At 44.5% G+C, this 18,722-nt stretch overlaps 1 pseudogene; it reads left to right on the top strand.

The window, feature by feature from the left end:
* Positions 1-522: 522 nt before the first annotated feature.
* Positions 523-1,348, top strand: LOC138666748 (EKC/KEOPS complex subunit TP53RK pseudogene; annotated as a pseudogene).
* The last annotated feature ends 17,374 nt before the right edge of the window (positions 1,349-18,722 follow it).

Here is an 18,722-nt window from a genome sequence, read left to right as displayed (position 1 = left end):
CATGGGGAATACAGGAATGCTCAGCTGAGTTGCTGTGTAGGGAGTAAGGAAGATAGCTGTCAGTAGAGCCAATGGTTTTCAATATTTTTGTATGGCCAGCCTTTATACTGTGACAGTCGACCAATGATTGTCTGTTTACTTATAGGAGTCCCATGAGATTAATAGTTTAAAATAGTGAAAAATAGAAGTATGTATTCTTTCCATGTTTTATGGCTTATGCACATGATATTGCCTTTTAAGACCCATATCTATCAAATATTTATGGTGTATCCTTTAGATATGTGATATGTCTGATTGAAGGAAGTCTAGACAATGCCAAGTAGGATGACCCTCATGTGTAAATGAAGCCCCTCACCACTCTCTGGCCATTTTCAGGAAGTAACTAGACTCCTGTAGTGCAGTGATGCCTTTCCGTCCCGGTAGATTGTTCATGACTGCCATTTGTATGTAGAACATACATTTTTCATGCTGTGTATATCTCTACCATTGTTTGACCCAATGCTTCTCACCACAGGACCAATTATGGCCAACATAAAGGAATGTATCCTGACTGGGTTAGCCTTTACCATGAATGCTGTGGAGAACAGTGCGGACAGCATAAGCAGGGAGCAGACTCGGCGGTACCTGGGGGGGCTGCAGCTCATGAAGCAGGGGGCTGAGGCTCGGGTGTACCGGGGAAGTTTCCTGGGGAAAGCGGCTGTAGTGAAGGAGCGTTTCCCCTGGACGAGAAGCTGACACACCGGCGGACCGCCCAGGAGGTGCGCTCAATCTTCAGGTGCAGGAAGGCAGGTATTGCCACTCCTGTGGTTTATTTTGTTGATTATGTCTCTAACTGCATCTACCTGGAGGATATAGAAGGATCAGTCACTGTTCGGGACTTCATAATGACAGCGCAAGAACATGGCAGCAGCCTGTACAGCCTTGCAGAAAGGATTGGTCAGATATTGGCCTGGATGCATGATGAGGATGTCGTCCATGGGGACCTGACCACCTCGAACATACTCCTACGGCCTCCACATCCGGACTTAAACCTGGTGCTGATCGATTTCGGCCTGAGCTTCATCTCTGCTCTCCCAGAAGATAAAGGTGTCGACCTTTATGTCTTGGAAAAGGCTTTCCTCAGCACTCATCCCCAGACAGAGGACGTGTTCAGAGCTCTGCTCCAAAGCTACACAGTCGCCTCCAAGAAATCCAGCCCCGTCATTAAAAAACTGGACGAAGTCAGACTGAGGGGCAGGAAGCGGTCCATGGTTGGGTAGACCGTCGTATATAGGACATCCTTTGGGTTGCATTTGATATTCTGTTTATGATGGTGATGAAAATACTATTAAATCTTGATACTTTTTTATGCCAGTGTGATATAGGACAGATGCAATGTTCCTCCAGCCAAAAAGGAAACTCCAACACCGCCATCCATAATCCCGCCCCTGATTTTCTTTCTCAATGGTTTATACTCCAAAGTACTGTTTCTGCCATCAACCATTATTGGCCATTAGGTCATTAAGCGATCATTGACCTGTCATCTGGTCACTCAGTTGTCCCGCCGTCTCTCTCAGCTGTCCCTAGAAGTCAGTGACAGTAAGGGTGTTTATTCGTTACTCATCTCTTCCTGGCAGATAGTCACAGTAGGAGGTCACCCCCTCATTCTTTCAGCTCTTTCTGGTAGTCAGTCATCCATCTTAGGACTCCTTCACATGTCCTAATATTTACGGTACTGGAAAAAAAACAGTATCGGAGATGCCCTGTGTTTCATACGTATGCCGCATCAGTATCACACGTATCTACACTGGATACAAGCCAGCACACATTGCTCTGTTCTCAGGCGCCAGGTGCTGAAGACAGCTCACATTGTCCTCTACTCTCCCTACAATTAGGCTAGGTTCACATTGCGTAAATGGGTTAACGCTAACGGACTGCATTGCACAGCGAAAATGTCGCAATTAACGCTGTGCAACGGGTCCGGCTATATTCACCTGTCCCGTTCCACCGATGCACGCCACTCCGTCCTCCAAATCCTCTGCCTTTGACGTTCAGTTCAGAGGGTGCGATGACACGCTTAATGCGCAACGCCCTCTGACTGAACAGTCACAGCCAGAGGACCCGGAAGACGGAGCGGCACGCAGCAGTGGATCAGGGCCAGGTGACTATAGCAAGTGCCGGGGGCCTGAGCTAGCGGCGACTCAGGCACCTGACCCCCACAGCGCGCCGGTGTCCCCGCCTGCTCAGGCCCCCCAGCACTCGGCACCCAGCGACGATAGGGGATTATGTTATTTTTTTTTTTATTGCAGCAGCATACAGGGCATATAATACTATGGAGCATCTTATGGGGGCCATCAACCTTTATGGAGCAGCGTATGGGGCATATGGATGGGAGCAGCACATGACAGAATAGGGCAGCACATGGCAGAACGGGAGTGCAGGATGGCAGCAGCACATGACAGAGTGGGGGCGCAGGATGGGAGCAGCACATGACAATAGAGCGGCACATGACAGAACAGGGGTGCAGGATGGCAGCACATGACATGATGGGGCGCAGGATAGGAGCAGCATATGACAGAACTGGGGCGTAGGATGGGAGCAGTACATGACAGAATGGGGGCTCAAGATGGGAGCAAAGCATGATAGCATGGGGGCACAGGATGGGAGCAGCACATGACAGACTGGGGGAGCAGGATGGCAGCAGCACATGACAGGATGTGAGCAGCACATGACAGGATGGGGGCACAGGATAGGAGCAGCACATGGCAGGATAAGGGCACAGGATGGGAGCAGCACATGGCAGGATGGGGGCGCAGGATTGGAGCACATGACAGGATGAGGGCTCAGGAAGAGAGTAGCACATGACAGGATGAGGGCGCATGATGGTAGCAGCACATGACAGGATTGGGGTGGAGTATGGGAGCACCACATGACAGGATTGGGGTACAGGATGGGACCACCACATGGCATCATTTGGGTACAAGATGGGACCACCACATGACAGCATTGGGGTACAGGATGGGAGCACGTGACAGGATGAGTGCTCAGGAAGACAGTAGCACATCACAAGATGGAGGTACACAAAACAGGATGGGGGCTGCACATGACAGGACGGGGGCGCAAGATGGTAGCAGCGCATGATAAGATTAGGGCCAGGATGAAAGCAACACATACCAGGATGGAGACCATATACCAATATATATGCTCACCACCCAGGCGTAGAACGGGTTCAATAACTAGTTATGTGTAACCGCTTTAAGCTGTGGAGAGTCGGGAAGTTCCCGTGTACATTAGATTACCTATTGGCAGGTTTAGCAATTTAATCTATTAGTTATGAAAACTGTTACTGAGATATTAAATGTCTATAGCCAATTTTCTACTTTGATCTATAAACAAGTGGGGGGGCTTTAATAAGTGCAGTGGGATTGGTTCAAAGGGGATAAAACGGGGCGGGTGCTTAGGCTGAGGAGGGGGTGGGTTTTGGGGCAAAAAGTGCGGGAAGGGACAGTGCACGTTGCATCAGCAAGGAGAGAAGACCCACCCACCCTCCTTTTTTGGGGTTGGGGCTTGGGTGATTAGTTTGGGTTGGGGCATCTGGGATTAACCGGGTTATTTACTTCTAGGGAGTTCATGTTCATATTGTCATCACAGTGGCTGGTTTGGCGGGGGGTGGGGTTCTTGGAGTTGAGGTTTTATGGGGTTGATCTGGCTTTGGTTTACGGGCTCTGGATGGAGAGTTTACCTCGGGAGCTTTGGAGTTTGTTTGCCCGGAAACGGGTTACATGGTGCCCTCGAGCTGGTGGTTACGGCTGAGGGTAAAGAAGGTTTTTGTTAGAAGTTTGTGGGGGGATGGGGGCTTTTGCCCATGGTGTGCCAGATTTTTTAGTTCCAAGAACCCTCCCCTCAAGTTTTTTTACACAATTGTATAATTGGTGTTATTTATGTTTGATTTGTCAATAAAATGGCCGCTGTGGCCAATTTATCCAAAGAAAAGAATGGTCATGTCTTAATTCGTTCGGTACTAAGCATTGTTTATGGGGAATTTGGTATTGAGTGGGGTGGATGATGTCATTAGAATGAAGGACCAATCTTGGTGATACGCAGTCAAGCGTGGTGCTTATTTTGCATGCTAGACATGGGGAGATCACTGTTTGACTTGTCACATGTGCTATCACTTAATATAATTATCTCCTGGTAAAAGACAAATGTTAAGTGTGTTGGTGAATCAGGGAGACTGTGTACATTGCACAGACTGCTGAGATTGTGCACAGCAATATACATAAAGGAATTAAGCTGGCTCCATATCCATTATGTTAAAGTCTGCTAAGTTGGGATGGTGGCCTCCTGACTCTCCTACATTGGAAGATATGAGAAGAATCAGCTCTTGAGTTCAGCATTCATGTGTATGATGGAATCATTAGAGACAGCTATCAGAAGGCATGTTAACACAATTCTATGAGTTTCTGAGGAAGACAAATATAGCCTTTTGATAAAAAAAAAATTCAGTTTCTTGAAAAGCAAGAGTTGAAGGGTTTTCATGTAATTAAAGGCAACCTGTCACTTGATTATAGCTGCGCAAACTATGCACAACGTGAATCACTGCCTAAGTTTAAAGATCCAGCTGACAGAGATGGAATGAGTCTGATGCAACGTCTCACCGCCACACTACAGGAGATTGAGCAGTGTGGAGGGGTAATCCCATCACGTCTCACCTGACCGAATCTTTAAACTATGCTTCTTCTTGAAAGCTCCCAGGCTTTCTAGGAAAGTTCTCACGATCTATGAACAGCCAGCAGAGGGCGCCTCACCGCAAATGCAGGTAAATATAGGTCATTGACCTACTTTACCTTCATTCCCTGGGTTTTTGCAGCGAGGAGTAGCGCTGCATTAGCAGAACTCCTGGCTGCAAAATGTTTTAAAACCTTCAGATGGATTTACATCATTGGACCTTACAGATCCTCGGAAGGTATGTATATTGTTGGTTTATTATATTGACTTTATTACAGATCGAGGGTCTTCAGTGAGTGGATTGAGCGAACAATAAATTACTACAACAACCTTTGTGATTTTTTCATTAAAATAATTTTTAATAATGTGTGTGTGTTTTTTTTTAACCCTTTCATTCAATTGGATTAATAATGGATAGGTGTCATAATTGATGCCTATCCATTATTAATTTGGCTTAATGTCACCTTACAATAGCAAGGTGGCATTAACCCTTCATTACCCCATATCCCACCGCTACACGGGACTGGGAAGAGAGTGGCCAAGTGCCAGAATAGGCGCATCTACCAGATGTGCCTTTTCTGGGGTGGCTGGGGGCAGGTGTTTTTAGCCAGGGGGGGGGCCAATAACCATGGACCCTCTCCAGGCTATTAATATCTGCCCTCAGTCACTGGCTTTACTACTCTGGCGGAGAAAATTGTGCGGGAGCCCACGCCAATTTTTTCCGCCATTTAACCCCTTAATTTACTAGCTAGAACGGCCAAATTTTGCATATACACACTACAGACATTAGTAGTGTGGAATATGAAAAAAAATGGTGATATGAGATGGTTTACTGTATGTAAACCAGGTCTCATATCATGTCGGGTTTAGGAAGGAGAAAGCAAAAGCCGGTAATTGAAATACCGGCTTTAAAGCTGTCTAGTGCTGGAATAAATATTAATATATATATATATATATAATGTGTCTCACTGACATATATATATATATATATACCTATTCTATGTGTACACATTTATTCTACCTATTCTACTGGAAGCGGTCAGTGCGATTTTACTGTACACCGCAATGAATTACCGGCTTTTCTCGCTAACACCGCTGCGTATTTCTCGCAAGTCACACTGCTGGTCCGTGTGTAATCCGTATTTTTGGGGCTTCCATAGACTTCCATTGACGTTTTATTTGCGCAATACGGTGACAAACGCAGCATGCTGCGATTTTCTACGGCCGTAGAAAGCCGTATAATACTGATCAGTTTAATACGGCAGATAGGAGCAGGGGCATAGAGAATAATTGTGCCGTATTTTTTGCAAGTTTTACGGACGTAGTTTCTGCGCACTTACGTCCGTAAAACTCGCAAGTGTGAAGCCGGCCGAACAGCACAGCTCTGTTCAACGTGTTCTGTCTATACCCAACTACTGTGGCAGAGATCATATTCACTTTTAATAGGAGGTTGAGGGAAGGTTCTGAAGTACCATGCTGAATGATGGTGAAGTCAGAGGACTAAGTAAGGGAAGACAGAAAATGTGTAGGAAGACGTTCCATGTATTAAGTGAAATGTTCATGAAGTTATGCACCCACTATCTTTTGTACATAATTCCGACCAAGTTATTGTTCGGTAAAAGACCTTTCCATTTTAAGGAGTGGTCTATCTCATTGAAGTTTGTAGGACCTGGTCCTGGCCAGCCAAAGTCACCGGCAACCATGCTGCCTGCAAGGGTGTGACATCCCGAAGCTAAGGTCCACACACCCAGCCAGGACCCCATCTTCATGTATTATGCCAGGGCAGGAAAGACTTCTCACAAACTAAATAACCAACAAGGGAAGAACACCGGTTTACAGAAAAGAAACCCTGTAAAAATGTATATAACCTTTATTAAATATTGATTAAGAACAAATAGGTAGAAATACCCTAAAGTAGAATAGCCTATATGGTTTGGGCTATAGAAAATTGTAAGGGGATATCTTCCCCTGGTATGACTAGGATGATATCTACCCAGGCACTAATAACCTCTATTAGAAAAGATAGAGATGTAAGCCCACCTTAAGATATCATGCAGTAGTACCTTGAACCAGTGACAAGAGAGTGCTGCCGCTTACTCATTCAATAGATGTGTAGAAATGGGTGATATTTCCCTAGACACTACAAAAAACAGCTACTGCATATATATGCCTAGCTAGATGCGGAGGCTGGCACCCTAAGAAACACGAGAATGGCGCCCCCGCTTGTACGGTGGCTGTCCCTAATCTTCTGCTTATACCCTATAAGATGATAGTTGGAAATAGAAGGCCAGACGGCCTGTTACAATCGTGTAATGGTATATTGTGTCGTATAACATGAATGGGACCAACCAGAAATGTGATGTAAGAGAGGAGACAGAATATGTAATTCATCCCCCATGAACACAATATCAGGTGTATAAACACGTACAGAATAGGCGTCTAGGGACTCAGCAACATCTTGATAGCACCATATCATTGGCCCCATATAAGTATTGGGTATTTACTGGTTACTACTATAGAGCAACATGCTCAAAAAATGATATGACATCTGAATTGCATCTAACATGCCAGCATACCACCCAGCTAGCAGAAAAAAGCCAATAGGTGCATAATGTGCCCCTATGATATAGGTACCTTGCTATATCTCACCTGTTATGAACAGGTGATTCAGAACCACAATGGACCTAGTGGTTAAGAGCACACAAGTGACCTGATAGTTACTAACATAGGACGAGCTCTGAGACGTGGGAACTCTGCAGACCGCAATTCCTAATCCTATCATACCACACTAAAGATAGCCGTGGAGCGTTCCTGACCAGACCTAGACGCCTCGGCACAGCCTGAGAAACTAGCTAGCCCTGAAGATAGAAAAATAAGCCTACCTTGCCTCAGAGAAATTCCCCAAAGGAAAAGGCAGCCCCCCACATATAATGACTGTGAGTTAAGATGAAAATACAAACACAGGGATTAAATAGATTTTAGCAAAGTGAGGCCCGACTTACTGAATAGACCGAGGATAGGAAAGATAGCTTTGCGGTCAGCACAAAAACCTACAAACAACCACGCGGAGGGAGCAAAAAGACCCTCCGCACCGACTAACGGTACGGAGGTGCTCCCTCTGCGTCTCAGAGCTTCCAGCAAGCAAGAAAAACCAATATAGCAAGCTGGACAGAAAGAAATAGCAAACAAAAGTAACACCAGCAAAGCTTAGCTTATGCAGGGCAGACAGGCCACAAGAACGATCCAGGAGAAAGGAAGACCAATACTGGAACATTGACTGGAGGCCAGGAACAAAGAACTAGGTGGAGTTAAATAGAGCAGCACCTAACGACTTAACCTCGTCACCTGAAGAAGGAAACTCAGAAGCCGCAGCACCACTCATATCCAACTGAGGAAGCTCATAGACAGAACCAGCCGAAGTACCACTCATGACCACAGGAGGGAGCTTGACCACAGAATTCACAACACTCAACCTCGGCTACCACCATTTGCCACGTTACACATGTTGCCCAATCCGTAGGCAGCATGTATCAGACACTGGTTAATTTAATTCAAACAGGTATGTCTGACTCTGAAACACTGCGGCGTTTCAGAGAAAAACATTCTTTAAAAGCCGCTGGGGACCAAGTCCGCACTGTAGACTAGTCGGACATCACAGTGTTCCAGAGTGAAACATACCTGGCCGAGTGGATATATCTAGTGTCTGACACATGCTGCACACGGTGTGGGCAGTACGTATCAGCTGAGGTTTACGTTAAGTTCTGAGAATACTATTTTCTGAAGCTAAAAAGGTATTAAATCACTGCTTTTAGTTTCATTTTATGTGTCTTCTAGCTTTATATGATTTTCTGGACCCAATTAAGACTGGCATTGTGCCCAGTATTGGCAGAGCTGGCAGAAACTAGTGTAAAAACAACAAACATCACAAAAGTTTTATATAACTTCGAATTGCGCAAAACTTTTGTGACACTTCAAGATATGCATACTCCCGACTCGACGGTTTCTGGCTTGACTCAATTCACTTGCATTGAGCGAGGCCACGGCCATCTTGTCAGAATGTGGCCAGGAGTATGCAGATTACATTCTTTAGGTTACATGACCACCGGCTCCCTGTGTCGGCGCTGGAGAATCCTCACCGCGTGCAGAAGATTCACAAGTCTGTAGTCACAGGACTGAACAACCCCTTTAAGACATATTAAAAAATCTGCTTAACTTATTACAGCTAATTTTTAATTCATGGAAATATATAAATGTGAAAAAATATATAGAACCAAAAAGTGACGCCCCCGCCCCCACCCCTCCATTCTATATGGAACAATTGCTGCAAGTTATTACACGCAGGGATATTCGCATGTGTTCCCTGAAGCGTGCAGATTCACCGCCCCTAATACATTGTACGGGTGAAATTTCTCTTGCGGAGGCTCGAATCTCAGAAAGATAAAAAGACATGCTGCGTCCTGGAAAGACGCGCCGCATGTTCGTCTGATAAACAGGCATAGGTGAACGCATAGTGGGCAGGCTCGGACTGGCCCACAGGGTAACAGGGGAATCGCCCGGTGGGCCCCTGTGCCCCACTGTATGAGCAGTACTTGGCATAATTCACATGATTTACTCTGTACAGAAAAAATAGCATATCATCATTCAGTAACTAAACTACCTAGTTTACAAAAAAACCCTGTTTTGGAGAGAAGAACAGACAAATTGCGGCGCCCTAAGTGCGTAAACACAATATTATAGTCTTTAAAGGGTGCACAATTTTATGCACTCACCTGATGAAAGACTGAAATGGCTTTAGATTATGTATCCTCAAAATTCCCTCTGAGATACTTTTCAATATACAGGGCTTGCAGCTTGCCTCGGGTGGATCCAAGTGAAAGAGCCAGAGTCAGGCTCACACAGGATGAGTAATTCAAGAAAAGCACATCCAGCCCATGAATGGCAGTGCTTCCCAGGACTCACATCCAAAGATGATATTTTATATTTTTTTTATTTCATAACTTAAAATAGAAGAGATACAACGCGTTTCGGATACAGTACATATCCTTCTTCAGGTATCATAAAAACACAGTACAAATCCTACTAGTATAAAATTCAATTACACATATATAGTATTAAACCTTTTATCCCAGCCTCAGAACCTTGATTTGGGGTGTGGACCAAGTTCAGGAAAACACCCACTGATTGATACAGCCTTGTTAACATTGATGCAAGAAAGAGAGAGAAAAAAAAACAACCTTTAGGCCGGCGTCACACACAGCGTAAAACAATACGGTCCGTATATTACGGCCGTAATACGCTGAAAAGTCCCGAAAATAGTGGTCCGTAGCTCCTCCGTAGGCAGGGTGTGTCAGCGTTTTTTGCGCATGGCATCCTCCGTATGTAATCCGTATGGCATCCGTACTGCGTGGTTTTATCGCAGGCTTGCAAAACCAACATACCGCTATAGAAGTGATCCATGTGTCCCAAAAATAAAAAAAAAAAATATATTTACTGTCATATATATATATCATTGAGACACATATATGTATATATATTAATATTTATTCCAGCGCTAGACAGCTTGAAAGCCGGTAATTCAATTACCGGCTTTTTCTTTCTCCTTCCTAAAACCCGACATGATTTGAGACATGGTTTACATTCAGTAAACCATGTCTTCTCTCCTTTTTTTTTTGCAGATTCCACACTACTAATGTCAGTAGTGTGTATCTGCAAAATTTGGCCGTTCTATCTACTAAATTAAAGGGTTAAATGGCGGAAAAAATTGGCGTGGGCTCCCGCGCAATTTTCTCCGCCAGAGTAGTAAAGCCAGTGACTGAGGGCAGATATTAATAGCCTGGAGAGGGTCCATAGTTATTGCCCCCCCCCCCCCCTGGCTAAAAACATCTGCCCCCAGCCACCCCAGAAAAGGCACATCTGGAAGATGCGCCTATTCTGGCACTTGGCCACTCTCTTCCCATTCCCGTGTAGCGGTGGGATATGGGGTAATGAAGGGTTAATGCCACCTTGCTATTGTAAGGTGACATTAAGCCTAATTAATAATGGAGAGGCGTCAATTATGACACCTATCCATTATTAATCCAATTGTAGTAAAGGGTAAAAAAAAACACAAACACAGTATTTAAAATTATTTTAATTAAATAAAAACAATGGATGTTGGAGTCTTTTATTCTACGCCCAATCCAATCACTGAAGACCCTCGTTCTGGAAAAGAAAAAACATAATAAACCAACAATATACTTACCCTCCGCAGATCTGTAACGTCCAACGATGTAAATCCTTCTGAAGGGGTTAAAACATTTTGCAGCAAGGAGCTGTGCTAATGCAATGCTACTCCTCGCTGCAAAACCCCAGGGAATGAGGCTAAAAATAGATCAATGATCTATATTTAGCTTCATTTGCGGTGAGGCGCCCTCTGCTGGCTGTTCATAGATCGTGGGAAATTACCTAGAAAGCTCCCTGGCTTTATATCGAGCTCCCTGGCTTTCTAGGTAATTTCCCACGATCTATGAACAGCCAGCAGAGGGCGCCTCACCGCAAATGAAGCTAAATATAGATCATTGACCTATTTTTAGCTTCATTCCCTGGGGTTTTGCAGCGAGGAGCAGCCTGCATTAGCACAGCTCCTTGCTGCAAAATGTTTTAACCCCTTCAGAAGGATTTACATCGTTGGACGTTACAGATCTGCGGAGGGTAAGTATATTGTTGGTTTATTATGTTTTTTCTTTTCCAGAACGAGGGTCTTCAGTGATTGGATTGGGCGTAGAATAAAAGACTCCAACATCCATTGTTTTTATTTAATTAAAATAATTTTAAATACTGTGTTTGTGTTTTTTTTAACCCTTTACTACAATTGGATTAATAATGGATAGGTGTCATAATTGACGCCTCTCCATTATTAATTAGGCTTAATGTCACCTTACAATAGCAAGGTGGCATTAACCCTTCATTACCCCATATCCCACCGCTACATGGGAATGGGAAGAGAGTGGCCAAGTGCCAGAATAGGCGCATCTTCCAGATGTGCCTTTTCTGGGGTGGCTGGGGGCAGATGTTTTTAGCCAGGGGGGGGCCAATAACCATGGACCCTCTCCAGGCTATTAATATCTGCCCTCAGTCACTGGCTTTACTACTCTGGCGGAGAAAATTGCGCGGGAGCCCACGCCAATTTTTTCCGCCATTTAACCCTTTAATTTAGTAGATAGAACGGCCAAATTTTGCAGATACACACTACTGACATTAGTAGTGTGGAATCTGCAAAAAAAAAAGGAGAGAAGACATGGTTTACTGTATGTAAACCATGTCTCAAATCATGTCGGGTTTTAGGAAGGAGAAAGAAAAAGCCGGTAATTGAATTACCGGCTTTCAAGCTGTCTAGCGCTGGAATAAATATTAATATATATACATATATGTGTCTCACTGACATTATATATATATATATATATATATATATATATATATATATATATATACACCTATTCTATGTGTACACATTTATTCTACCTATTCTAATGTCAGCTGTCAGTGTGATTTTACTGTACACCGCACTGAATTGCCGGCTTTTCTATAGAACACCGCTGCGTATTTCTCGCAAGTCACACTGCTTGTCCGTGTGTAATCCGTATTTTTAGGGCTTCCATAGATGTTTTATTTGCGCAATACGGTGACAAACGCAGCATGCTGCGATTTTCTACGGCCGTAGAAAGCCGTATAATACTGATCAGTTTAATACGGCAGATAGGAGCAGGGGCATAGAGAATAATTGTGCCGTTTTTTTTGCGAGTTTTACGGACGTAGTTTCTGCGCTCTTACGTCCGTAAAACTCGCAAGTGTGACGCCGGCCTTAAACTCTCTCTATGATATCATTCAATCCATTTGGAAATAATGTTCCCAAACGATATATCCAAAACGTTTCTTTCCTGTTTAAAAGAGCATTCCTGTTTGCAACTCCAGAGGGTATCTGCTCCACTGGAGTTACTTTTATGTTAAAAATTTTATTATGTTTAAGTAGCAGATGCCTTGAGAGACTGTTTTAAAAAGCCATTTTTTGCTCTATTTCTGTGGCCATTAACCCCTTCAAGTCGCGGCCCTTTTTCATTTTTGTGTTTTCGTTTTTCACTTCCCTCTTTCCCTGAGCCATAACTTTTTTATTTTTCCGTCAATATGGTCATGTGAGGGCTTATTTTTTGCGGGACAAGTTGTACTTTTGAACAACACCATTGGTTTTACCATGTCTTTTACTAGAAAACGGGAAAAAAATTCCAAGTGCGGTGAAATTGCAAAAAAAGTGCAATCCCACACTTGTTTTTTGTTTGGCTTTTTTGCTAGGTTCACTAAATGCTAAAACTGACCTGCCATTATGATTCTCCAGGTCAGTACGAGTTCATAGACACCTAATATGACTAGGTTATTTTTTATCTAAGTGGTGAAAAAAAATTCCAAACTTTGCTAAAAAAAAAAAAAAAAGTGCCATTTTCCGATACCCGTAGCGTCTCCATTTTTCGTGATCTGGGGTCGGGTGAGGGCTTATTTTTTGCATGCCGAGCTGATGTTTTTAATGATACCATTTTTGCGCAGATACGTTCTTTTGATCGCCCGTTATTGCATTTTAATGCAATGTCGCAGCGACCAAAAAAACGTAATTCTGGCGTTTCGGATTTTTTTCTCGCTACGCCGTTTAGCGATCAGGTTAATGCTTTTTTTTAATTGATAGATTGGGCGATTCTGAACACGGCGATACCAAATATGTGTATGTTTGTTTTTTTTTTTATTGTTTTATTTAGGATGGGGCGAAAGGGGGGTGATTTAAACTTTTATATTTTTTTCATATTTTTAAAAACATTTTTTTTTTACTTGTGCCATGCTTCAATAGCCTCCATGCGAGGCTAGAAGCTGGCATAGCCTGATCGGCTCTGCTACATAGCAGCGATCATCAGATCGCTGCTATGTAGCTGAAATGCAGGTGTGCTGTGAGCGCCGATCACAGGGGGGCGCTCACAGCAGGCCTACATCAGTAACCATAGAGGTCTCAAGGACCTCTATGGTTACCTTACTGATGCATCGCCGACCCCCGATCATGTGACGGGGGTCGGCGATGACGTCATTTCCGGCCGCTCGGCCGGATGCGGTAGTTAAATGCCGCTGTCTGTGTTTGACAGCGGCATTTAACAGGTTAATTGCGGCAGGTGAATAGCTATTTCACCCGCCGCTATTGCGCGCACATGTCAGCTGTACAAAACAGCTGACATGTCGCGACTTTGATGTGGGCTCACCGCCGGAGCCCACATCAAAGGGGGTAACACGGCATGCGCTGTACTAGTACGGCGCATGTCGTGAAGGGGTTAATGCGGGAGCGCAGTGTCTGTACAGTGTGTCCCACATATTGCAAACCACAACTGCATGTGATGACATACACAACATGATCACTACTACAGGTGAGTCTTTGTGAGATTTCAAAGACATCACCAGTATTATTGCATTTGATAGTTTTAGCCCCATGATCTAGGATCCCACAGGTACAACATTTTTTGGAGTTACATTTAAAAACTCCGGTGCCTTGAAGAACTCCACATAAAGTTTGATCCTTACTTTTATAAATGTTTTTTCTTTTTGAATCCAACTGTTTTTTTTTAATTTACTGGGTGCCACCAAATTTTTCAAAGTTTTCCCCCTTCTATATGTAATCCCTGGTTTATCAGGGAGATGTTTTCCCAAGACAGGGTCACGCTTCAAGATATACCAATATTTAGAAAGCACAGTTCTTATGACTTTATTTCCCCTATTGAATGTTGTCACAAAATTCATTTTCCAGCGATCATCACTTTTTTCCTTACCAGTAGTCAAAGTATCCCCCTTCCTGGTTTTTCCTTTTAAACATTCCTCCTGTGTTTTTATTTTGTTGTCCCTATATGCACCATTTATCAAATTTTTCGGGTATCTTTTTTCCTTAAATTTTCTTTTTAAAATTTTAGACTGAGCTACTTAATCAGATTCTCTCGTACAATTCTTTCTGATGCGATAAAATTGGCTGTGGGGTATATTGACCTTCCACTTCTTGTAACGTGCACTATTGAAATCTAAAAAGCCATTTGAATCCACTTTTTTGAAGTGGGATTTGGTGATGATTTTTTTCCCATTATGGCTGATCTCTAAATCAAGAAACACCATTTTTTCTTTATTAATTTGTGATGTAAAGGTAATCCCCCAGGTGTTATTTTTGAGCTCCTTTATTAATTGTGCCGCTTCCTCCTATGTCCCCTTCCATATGATAATCAGATCATCTATGAAGCGCTTATAAAGCCTTATTTTGTCATAAAAAACAGGCTTAGAAAGTGACGATGAGGACTCGAATCGCCCCATGAATAAGTTTGCGAAACTTGGCGCAAATTAATAAAGAAAAAATGGTGATTCTTGACCCCAGTGCCTTTTGCATTGTCACTGGAATGTGACATGAACAAATTCTGGTAAAACATTAATCTGATCATATTACTTGAAGAGTAGAGATCATAAAAGAGCATTGTGTTTGGGGATCTGTGAAAAAGTCAATAGTATTTTCCAAAAACGCTATAAAAACCATTTTGCCACAAGGCACTGTGCACATCATGACTTGTCTTTACATTTTGGGTATTTTAGAAACTAAGCAGAAACACCCATGTTCTCAAAAGCTGCTAATTCAGAAATGATAGATGTGTTTCAATCAGGTCCCCCAAAAACTGATGGATCTTATTAAATAGGGCACATCAGGTTCACAGTGTTTTTGACATCAAAAACATTACAGCAAATTCCGTGTTCTCACAAACTTGTGCCCTCATTAGCCCATGTAGGTGACAATGGCTGTCAGATGCATGTGGCAGCGCAGCATGAGACGTTCCCTTAGTAAATGTGCCCCGATGTCCAATCTAACAGACAACCCTTTCAGGGTATGTGCACACGTTGCTGATTTTCCTGCGGATCTGCAGAGGATTTGGCGCTGTGGATTCACCGCAGTTTTCCATGTGTTGTACAGTACCATGTAAACCTATGGAAAACCAAATCTTAAGTGCACATGCTGCGGAAAATACCTCATGGAAACGCAGCGGTTTATTTTCCGCAGCATTTCAATTCTTTGTGCGGATTCTGCAGTGTTTTACACCTATTACATAATGGGAATCTACAGGTGTAAAAATGCAGGCGAAATCCGCACAAAATCCGCAATGGAATCCGCAACATGTGCACATACCCTCAAAGTCAGCACAACAAAGCAATTGGACATTTGTGGATGAACATAAATAATTCCTGTTATTATAGTGCTTTGTAAAAAGCACTATATTGTTATTCCACCGTAGTCAACTTCTTCTTCTTCTTCTTATTATTATTCAGTCCGCAATTAATGCGGCCCGAACCGCTGCACACACAGACTCCAGTGAGGTGTCATTTCGAAGCCAGCGTTCCTGGGAGGTGTGCTAAGTATTTTTCGTGTCGATCGGATTTGTAGTTTTGGCGCAATTGGCGTTTGAAAATTTTGTCTCAATGCATTTCAATGGGGAAATTTTGCCACAAGCTTATAATGGCAGTTATTTTGAAATTGCCTCAGAAATCAGCCCAACTGCCACCTGGCTGATGAGCTCATTGATATGCGAAGTCAGACCCAGTTACTATGCCAACGCCTACGAACTCTACATGACCCCACTAGGACACAGGTTTGCCAGATAATATCAGCTCTTAAAGTGACCCGCACACCAAATTGTTACCTGAGGTGCCCAGCCCACCAAATCGGAGGCCGAGTGACCCCGCCCACCAAATCGGTCCCTGAGGTGCCCCACCCACCAAATCGGACCCAGAGGGTAAGTGCACCCCCGCCCCGTATGTGCAAAAGTAAGTGCACCCCTGCCCCATGTGTGCAAAAGTAAGTGCACCCCTTGTGTATGCAAAACTAAGTTCACCCCCACCCCATGTGTGCAAAAGTAATTGCACCCCCGGTCCTGTGTGTGAAGTGAAAAGTAAGTGCACCCCCAGTCCCGTGTGTGAAAAGTAAGTGCACCTCCGGTCCCGTGTGTGAAAAGTAAGTGCACCCCCGGTCCTGTGGGTGAAAAGTAAGTGCACCTCCGGTCCCGGGTGTGAAAAGTAAGTGCACCCCCGATCCTGTGAGTGAAAAGTAAGTGCACCCCTGCTGCCATATGTGAAAAGTAAGTGCACCCCCGATCCCGTGTGTGAAAAGTAAATGCACCCTTGGTCCCTTGGGTGAAAAGTAAGTGCACCCCCGCTGCCATATGTGAAAAGTAAGTGCACCCCCGATCCCGTGTGTGAAAAGTAAGTGCACCCCCGATCCCGTGTGTGAAAAGTAAGTGCACCCTCGGTCCTGTGGGTGAAAAGTAAGTGAACCCCCGGTCCCGGGTGTGAAAAGTAAGTGCACCCCCGATCCTGTGAGTGAAAAGTAAGTGCACCCCTGCTGCCATATGTGAAAAGTAAGTGCACCCCCGATCCCGTGTGTGAAAAGTAAGTGCACCCTCGGTCCTGTGGGTGAAAAGTAAGTGCACCCCTGTTCCCGTGTGTGAAAAGTAAGTGCACCCCCGGTCCTGGTGTGAAAAGTAAGTGCACCCCCGTTCCCGTGGGTGAAAAGTAAGTGCACCCCACCACCGAATGTGCAAAAGTAAGTGCGCCCCCGGCCCCGGGTGTGCAAAAGTAAGTGCGCCCCCGGCCCCAGGTGTGCAAAAGTAAATGCGCCCCGGGTGTGCAAAAGTAAGTGCACCCCCAGTCCCGTGGGTCAAAAGTAAGTGCACCCCAGGTCCCGTGTGTGAAAAGTAAGTGCACCCCTGATCCCGTGGATGAAAAGTAAGTGCACCCTCGGTCCATTGGGTGACAAGTAAGTGCACCCCCTGTCCCGTGAGTGAAAAGTAAGTGCACCCCTGGTCCCGTGTGTGAAAAGTAAGTGCACCCTCGGTCCCGTGGGTGAAAAGTAAGTGCACCCCCGCTGCCATATGTGAAAAGTAAGTGCACCCTCGGTCCCGTGTGTGAAAAGTAAGTGCACCCCCGTTCCCGTGTGTGAAAAGTAAGTGCACCCTCGGTCCCGTGGGTGAAAAGTAAGTGCACCCCGGTCTCGTGTGTGAAAAGTAAGTGCACCCCCGGTCCCGTGAGTGAAAAGTAAATGCACCCCTGCTGCCATATGTGAAAAGTAAGTGCACCCCGATCCCGTGTGTGAAAATTAAGTGCACCCCCGATCCCGTGTGTGAAAAGTAAGTGCACCCTCGGTCCCGTGTATTAAAAGTAAGTGCACCCCTGTTCCCGTGTGTGAAAAGTAAGTGCACCCCCGGTGTTATAACCCCAATGGCGAGGGTCTCAGAGGAACGTGGAAGTCTGCAAGATACAAAAATCCAGCTCATAGGGCAGTGGTAACTGGGTTGACCATATATCTACTCCTAACGCCAACACTAGAAGTAGCCGGGGGTCATACCTACGTTGATCCTAGATGACTCGCGCCAGCCGGAGAATCTAACTACCCCTAGTAGAGGAAAACAAAGACCTCTCTTGCCTCCAGAGAAAGGGACCCCAAAGTAGGATAGAAGCCCCCCACAAATAATAACGGTGAGGTAAGAGGAAATGACAAACACAGAAATGAACCAGGTATAGCACAGAGAGGCCCGCTAACTAATAGCAGAATATAGAAAGGTAACTTATATGGTCAACAAAAACCCTATCAAAAATCCACACTGGAAATTCAAGAACCCCCGAACCGTCTAACGGTCCGGAGGGAGAACACCAGCGCCCTAGAGCTACCAGCAAAGGTCAGGATACAGATTTGGAACAAGCTGGACAAAAATACAAAACCAAAAAAAAAACAAATAGCAAAAAGCAAGAAGATGACTTAGCTGAAATAACCGGACCAGGATCAGTAGACAAGAGCACAGCAGATTAGCTCTGAAAACTACATTGCCAGGCATAGAACTGAGAGTCCAGGGAGCTTATAAAGCAACGCCCCTAACTAACGACCCAGGTGCGGATAAAAGGAATGACAGAAAAACCAGAGTCAAAAAACTAGTAAC

Source organism: Ranitomeya imitator, chromosome 2 (genome assembly GCF_032444005.1).
Source record: "Ranitomeya imitator isolate aRanImi1 chromosome 2, aRanImi1.pri, whole genome shotgun sequence".
Lineage (NCBI taxonomy): Eukaryota > Metazoa > Chordata > Amphibia > Anura > Dendrobatidae > Ranitomeya > Ranitomeya imitator.
Note: the sequence above shows the minus strand (reverse complement) of the source record. Positions and strands in the feature narration are given on the sequence as shown.